This window comes from Vombatus ursinus, unplaced genomic scaffold (assembly GCF_900497805.2).
Source record: "Vombatus ursinus unplaced genomic scaffold, bare-nosed wombat genome assembly UNPS02014785.1, whole genome shotgun sequence".
Taxonomy (NCBI): Eukaryota; Metazoa; Chordata; class Mammalia; order Diprotodontia; family Vombatidae; genus Vombatus; species Vombatus ursinus.
Window position 1 is genome coordinate 13,685,701 of NW_020954563.1, and position 8,011 is coordinate 13,693,711.

The 8,011-nt window shown below is 43.6% G+C and overlaps 1 protein-coding gene across 1 annotated transcript in view; it reads left to right on the plus strand.

The window, feature by feature from the left end:
- Positions 1 to 8,011, plus strand: part of COL23A1 (collagen type XXIII alpha 1 chain) — a 444,884-nt gene that overhangs the window by 246,941 nt on the left and 189,932 nt on the right. The gene's annotated exons all lie outside the window — the stretch shown is intronic.

Sequence of the window (8,011 nt, forward strand, 5' to 3'; positions counted from 1 at the left end):
ACCATGCTAGGCCCTGGAAATACAGAGACCAAAAGTAACAATTGTGTCCTCAAAGAGCTTACATTCTAATGAGGGTACACAACATTGATGCAAATAAATACAGGATAATTTCAAGAGGGAGAGACCACATACAGAGAAGGGAGTCATGAACAGCTTCCTACAGAAGGCAGGTAACACATGAGCTGAGCTTTATAGGAAGCCAGGGATTCTAAAGCGCTAGTTGAGAAAGGATCGAATTCCAGGTGTCAGGGAGCAATCTGTCCTAGAAAGCACTGGGGAAGACCTTTGTGTGGGTAGACAAATACTCTCCTTCTCCACTACCTCTCCCAGAAAACTTTGAGGCAAAGTGTGGATCCTGAATGTGACCTAGGTCCCTATAAAAAAAAAAAAAAGGACTTTACAAGATATGATCATTCATATTTTTCATTGATGAACTCCAACCAGAGAGATTGGATTGCCTTGGGGGTATGACCAAGAAGTGTTTGGGAGGTTAGATTTTATGATAAAGTAGCTAATGCTTTTTTCTAATCTAATTAAATTGTTTATTTTACTATGACTGTTGAAGTTTAAATGATTGGATTTGGCTAGTGTTTTGCTTTTCCTTAGGATGTTATTCAAATTCTTGATAGAAGTATGCTTTCTTTTCTAGCATTTACTAAGGAGCTTGTACAAGCCTTAGTCAAGATCTCAAAGAAAAGTAATTCTCCAGTGTCTGTTATTCCCAACAATGCCCTTGAATATTTCATGTCTGATCCAACCTGTCTTAGCTTCATTTTAAATGCAACCAGAGATTAAATTGCCTGAGATCACCAGTCACTCCACCATGCTGGTCCCACTCCTCAAGACAGAACAGCATCATTTGAAGTCGGGAAGTTGAGACTATTTTGCACAGGGAAGGCACTAGATCAGGAAAAAATAAGAATGGCTAGTAAGTAGAGTCTTGGCTGCTGAGTGACAAATCTTAATTGCCAGATACTCCTAGCTAAAAAGCCCAACCCTTCATAGTGAGAGATAGAGGACTGAGTGATTGACAGTCGCAACCCCAGGTTCTCCAGCAGCCAGTCCAAAGTAGGTTTCTATAAATGACCCTGTATGCTACACTGTGATTTATAGACCATTGTTATACAAGCCTCTGAGTCAGCCTATGCAAAGATGTGGAGACTGGAGAAGGAATGTCTGTTTGTAGGAACAACAAGTCAGCTAGTTTGGTTGGAATATAGTTTATGAAAGAGAATGATGTAAAATAGGTGTGGAAGCATAGTTTAGTGCCAGAGTATGAAAGACTTTAAATGCCAAGCTGTGGAGTTTGTAGTTTATCCTGGAGGCACTAAGGAGTCAGTGAAATCTCTTGAGCAGGAGAGTGACCTGGGTTGGTTTGAACAAAGATGCAAAGATGCTGGGTAGCTTCAGACAGAAGCATTGGTGAAATCAGCCTGCTTCTTGCCCAGGCTAGTCCCCACCTGCCTATCTACCCTTCCATGCCTACTTTCCTCTTGCTCTATAGTGTGCTTGGAAGGTTCCATTTGCTTTCTCTTCCCTGCGCTTCCTTCTCCCCAGTGTATTGACAATGTCATTGAAACTGTCTCACCAGTCACCCCATTTGTGTATTTAGGGAGGAAAAGTTTGAAATTGGGCAGAATTTGCTTTTCACATGATCCTCTTCAGTGTGATTTTGACCTCTTCCAAAGATTTAACCCGTGAATATTCTGTCTGTCCACAGAATGTCACCCACAATTCCTACAGAAATACACTTTCTTTTCAAGAACTTACTAAGGAGTTTCCCCAAGCCGTAGTCAGGACCTCAAAGGAAAATAATTCTCCAATGTCTATTAATTCCCAACAAGGCTCCTGACTATATTGTATCTGACTCAACCTGACCTAGCTTCATTTTAAATGCAAGCAGAGCTCAGGCTGAGAGAGATCACCAGCCATGCCACCAGGCTGGCCCCACTCCTTGGGACAGATGGTCCATTTGAAGTTGGGAAGTTGAGGCCATTTTATCAAAGCACAGAAAAGACATTCTCTTGTGGAGGAGGTCAGGAGTCAAAAAGTCACATGGGGGGCTGGAGGAGGGGGTCAAAATCTGGTGCTCAGAGGAAGGATCCATGAGTAGGGGCCACACAGAAGCTTCAGAAACTTACAGGACTTCAAAGGACAGATGACTGGGTGTTTGAGCCCTGAGGTCACTTCCCATTGGAGAACTTGGGGTCACCAGAAGAATGAACATTTGAGGAAATTAGGGATTGCAAGATTAGACGTGGGTTTGGAACTCTTCAATATCATTTCCCTCCTTTTAAACTCCACTGAAAAAAGAAATTTTCTCTTTCATGTCCATAACCAAATCATCTAAAGAATTAAAATGATGCTGTCAGTCATTTGTCCATTAGCCTTGAAAAAGTTCTAATGTCTAGTGGCCTGGCCTTCCTCACAGCCCCAGCTTGCAAAGAGAAAGCAAACTTCAGACAATGTAGGGTTTTTTTTGTTGAGGTGGTGATTATTTATTTTTGTTGTTGCTGTCATTTGGTAGTTTTTTCTCTTTTATTTCAATGTGATTGAGGTGTGAAACAGGAGTGTTAGTCACTTCTATAAATCTTACTGATTTGAGAGGGAGTGGGACAAAATAATAAGAGCTAGAATTTATATAGTACGTTGGGGTCTTACAAACCACTTTACAAATGTCGTCCCATTTGAACTTCATGGCCACTCTATGAAGAAGGTATTATTATCTCCATTTTAGAGACAAGGAAACTGAGGTTGAAAAGGGTCATGTGTCCTGCATTGGGGGTTATATGGGTGTTTGAGGTGGGATTCAAACTCTACTCTGAGTCCAGCTCTTCCATGCCCTCTTCTACCTATCTCATCAGAAGTACAAGATGGCCTTGAAGTCAAGTCCTGCCTATTACACATGGTAGCCAAGGCAAGTTGCCTAACCCCTCAGTGTCCCTAGGCACAGAGAAGCTACTTTGGTAGGAGTTTTCTTCATAGGAATTCCCTATAACCATGAAATCAGGGATTGAGTCCTGAGAGAATTTTTATCCTGTTAGTATCCAGAATTCAAAGGAGGAAACAGGCAGCTTGGGAAAAACATAATTGAAATTGGCTCTCCTTCAAAAGAAAGAGCAAAGTAATGAATTAATTAGATCTTTGCTTCTTCTGGGTTTAGATCTCTGACTCTCCCGTCTTCCTTTTCTTATTATGCTCATTGAACAAACTTTCATCAAGCATCTGCTGTATTTCGTTGGCTCAAAGCTTGTATTTACCTTTTCACAAATAAATTAAGCTCATCCAACGTAGAACGGTCTGGCTTGTGAGGTAGTGGGCTGTTTCTCATTGTAAACCTTTACAGCAAAGACTGGGGCCTGACGCCTTGTACAAGGCACCTTGTGGAGGGGCATTTATTTTCACATATGGTTGGACCAGGTCCTGAGGTCCCTCCCAACTCTGAGCTTCTGTGATTCTGGCTGTAGAACCCTATGCTTGATGCTGAGGGAGAAAATAAAGTTTAGCTCATGCACAGCTCCTGTCCTCATGGAGTTTTTAGTCTCATAGAGGGATGTATAGAGATAACTCTGGCATGTATAGAGATAACTAAAATATAAAACATTACCATGGCTGGTATATTTAGGAGGTGTTTTGTGGCTCCTACGTGGCACAGTAGAGAGAGCACTGGGCCTAGAGTCGGGAAGACCTGAGTTCAAATGTGTCCCCAGACACTTCCTAGCTAAGGGACCCTGAAAAAGTCACTTAACCTCTGTCTGCCATAGTTTCCTCAACTGCAAATTGGGGATAATACTAGCACCTACCTCCCAGGGATGTTGTAAGGATCAAATGAGATGATATTTGTAAAGCACTTAGCAGAGTGCCTGGCACATAGTAGGTGCTTAATAAAAGCTTCCCTCCCTCCCCCATTTGAGATCTGAGGGAGAAAACCATTAATGTCAAGAAATTAGGGAAAGTTTCATGAAGGAGATGCTGTTTGGCATCTTGACTTCTGTCCCCCCCTCTCTCTCCTCATTAAATGGCCATAATATACAACTGATTCAGTCTGCAAAACGAATAAGTTTAATGGCATGATCTCTAAAAACCCACAGGGTTCCAGTGTCCTAGATTTCTCTTGTTCTTTTTTATTTCATTATTATTAAGTTATTACTTTTGTATAGTAGAAACTCTCTTGGGGTGTGGATTGAACTAGATGGCTGCTGAGGTCCCTTCCACCCCTCACATACCATATTTATTGAACAAAAGTTTATGTGCCCCATTCTTAATTTTAAATAGAGGATGAATGAAAATGTTCAGCATTTCTCTGGGTTGTTTTTATAAAGCTAAATGAAAAAAGCTTTTGACTTATGGGTTCCTCTATTGATTTTTTTTTAATGGGTCAGTAGCCCTTGAAAAAAAACAATTTTCCGTGTTCCTGGACTGTGATCAATGAGTTTGTTTTATTAGTCTTTCAAATGAAATAGTTTTCCAAAAGATATTTAAAAAATTGAAAGAGTTTATTCCTCTCTATTTGGGAGATATAAGTCCCATGACCTCTGTCTGCAAATTCTTAACCTGTGGTATGAGCTCTCTTGAGAGAACAAGAGAAGTCTCAGATGGTGTTGTCAGGGACTCGGCCGTCACTGGCTTTGTGACCTTTGGGGTGTGCTGTCCAGTAAGACTTCTCACTGGCTGCAGGACTCGTTATTCAGGTAACCTGTCTCTTCAACCTCATTTCCCTCCTTTTGAACTCTAGGGCTCCTCTGGTCTCCTTCTCAGCATCCTGGCTGTCTTGTCCTTGCCGACCACACAGTCAGCTCTATGTTTGAGGCCCGGCTTGGCATCACCAGCCCAAGAAGCCTTTGCTAGCTCTCTGATTTTACAGACTTGCTCCAGTGGACCATAAGATGAGCAATCGAGACCTGGGAGGCACCTTAGGTGCCGTTGAGTCAGATTGCCTCATTTTACAGATGAGGAGGAGAGAAGATGGGCTGTCATTAGTATGATCAGCAGCTGCTGCCGCTTTCCTGGCCCACAGATCAGTTTCCTTAAAGCCCCATCCACCTCTGAAAATCTCTGATGCTATGACTTTGTCCTGAAGGCAGTGTGGAACCGTTGAAGGTTGGTGAGCAAAGGAGTGGCATGCATGCAAGGTTCAAGAGGCATCCATGTGATGGACATAGACATGAAGGGAGGGGGAGAGCCTGGAATCCTGGAGACCAGTTAAGAGGCTCCTAGAGTAATTTAGGTTAAAAGGGATCATAAACTCATTTTACAGATGAGGAAACTGAGGCCTAGAGAGGAGAAATGACTTAATCTCAAGGGGCCTTCAGGTCTCAGGACATCTGACTACTGATAGAAGGAAGGACTAAGAAGGAGGCCCAATTTCTCACCAGCTCTATCTAGAGGCTGAAGCTGTTTCCTATTTGATCTTGTGTGTTTTGATGCCTCTATAATTCCCAGACAGTAACAAGCTTGGGCTGAGGGAGAAATGACTGTTAGGGTGGGAGTGTGTGGTGTTTGGTGTGCCGGGAAGAGTAACCAGAGTTCCTTTTAGTTGTTGCCACATTCTACAAATAAGGCATGATCCCAAGTAGATGGGCTATTAGAAATGCTTCTGGGCCTCAGCAGCTGGAAGAAAGCAAATATTTCTGGGCAGATTCGATGAGGCAGTTTCGCCCCTGGGAGTGTTCTCTTGGAGGAAGCTTGTTTGAAGCTGGGTGGGCTTTCCTACTGGTGTTTGAATGCATCTTCCCCTTCCAGTCCCCCACAGCTGCAAACCACAGCTGGAATTCTCAGCTGGAAGCCTCGGTTAGTGTTCTGCAGGTATGGATGGGCTGTGAAGAGACGAAAGAGCCCACACCATCATCCTGTGACAAGAGGCACAGCCAGACAGCTTCGGATTCCTACTGTAGGACCATGCTTTTTGACTTCCCTTGTCATAATACAGAAATGCTGCTGGGCCTGAGGCAGCAGAGGACTTTTCTTTGATAGCCCTGATACTATATGAATCTGGATTGGGATTGGTTAAAAGTGAATTTTTTTTCCAACCTGGGAACTCCCACAGCTGAAGCTTACAGACCACAGATTTAGAGCTGGAAGGGACCATGCATGTGAGTCCAGGATGAGGAAAGTGAGGCCCAAACAGGTTGGTGACTTGCCCACCATTACATAACTAAGAAGACTCCAAGCTAAGAGACGAGCATGAATCCTTGACTCCAAATCTATTATTCCCCTGTACCAGGTTGTTGGTGCCCCATTCATTTGGGGTCCTGACTGCATCCTGCCTTGCTGTAGTCTTTGTTTCAGATGTGTGGGATTTGTCTCCCAAACTGCACCCGGTTATGCACAAGCTTCTGAGCTTCTGAGTGTATGGTCTAAACCGGGGTGGGGAACCTGCAACCTCGAGGCCACATGTGACCCTCTATGTCCTCAAGTGCGGCCCTTGGACTGAATCCAAACTTCACAGAACAAATCCCCTGAATAAAAGGATTTGTTCTGTAAAACTTGAACTCAGTCAAAAGGCTGCACCCAAGGACCTAGAAGGCTACACGTGGCTGCATGTGGCTGCAGGTTCCCCACCCCTGGTCTAGACCTTCTCCTGTCTTTTTCCTAGATTCAGAAGATTCCAGCATCAGGCTGAATGAACTTCAGGATGGGTTTGTTGATCATCAATCAATAAACATTTATTAAATGCCTACTGTGTGCCAGGTACTATGCTAAGCACCAGGGATACAAAAAGAGGCAAAAAATTGTCCCTGCCCTCAAGGAGCTTACTATCTAAATGGATCTATTGAATTGGATTGAATAATAGTCCTGGGGTCTTTGTTCTTTGCCCACAATCAGTGGTTTGCTGATGAATGAAAAAGCAGCTTGCCCCTCCTTGTTTCCATGCTCGGAGAATTTGTAATGCCTTATTCATGTGAGTAAGTGTCCCAGGGTTTGGCTTGCCTACTCTAAGCAGCCTCTGGTTTACCGGCTTATGCACAAGGGAAGAGTAATTCTCTCAGCACCAGGCAAGTTTACTTAAGATTGGAGAACAGGCCCATTGTGGACGCTAGATGTTAATTCTGTGCCAGGGCCCTTGAGAAGGAAAAGATCAATCCACTTACTACAGTCTTCCATTTCAGGCATAGTTCATGTTTCATTATCCTAAGGTCTGATAGCAGCATTTTAGGTTGGATACATTTCCTGACACGCTTTGGTCTTGTGCTTTGCCATGAAGGACAACCTACAGGATTCCCGCTCTGATCGGGACAGCAGCAGTACTAACTATTTGACTCACTCCGTTACCTTAGAGGATTTGTTTTTACCTCTCTACTCCTTAGTTTATAAAATGGAAGGTGGGCTTGGTTACACCAGAGATGCTAGTCACAAACTCAGCTCCTTGGCCCTTGATGCAAGAAGGATGAAAGTGTGGAAGGTATTTGGAGAACTGAAGCAACCAGGGTAGTTGGGGCATAGGCAAGGGAGCAGAGAGAAATGAAGTTGGAAAGGTGGTGAGGAGGCAAATTGTATGGAGCTCAAATGCCGGCTAAAGATTTCAGATTTTCTCCTGTAGGCAGAGGACTTTTGAGCAAAGAAATCAAATAGTGTTTAAGGGAAATTAATATATTAGTCTGTGGTGTTTGGATTAGAGGGGGAGAGTTATGGAAGTATAGAGTCCAGTTAGATTATTAGAGCCACTGAGGTGAAAGATGATTACAGAATCATAGTCTCCTTGAGTTGGAAAGGACTTTAGGCACCATCTAACCTAGAGGCACTCTGTAGGTGGAAATTGAAGCCCAGAGAGGGAAATAACTTTACCAGGATCACACAGCAAATCAGTGACCAAGACCAGAACTGATGTCTCCTGATTCTAAATCCAGCGTTCTGCCCATGGAGGAAAGTGGCAATCACCACAGTGACCCAAGATTTCTTCTTCCTCTCCCAGGATCCAGTTCCCTGTGAATATGGGCATATCTGTGGCTCCAGAATAGATAGGTATGTGATAGACCCTCCGTTAGGGAATCCAGGGAAGTCTCCACGCCCC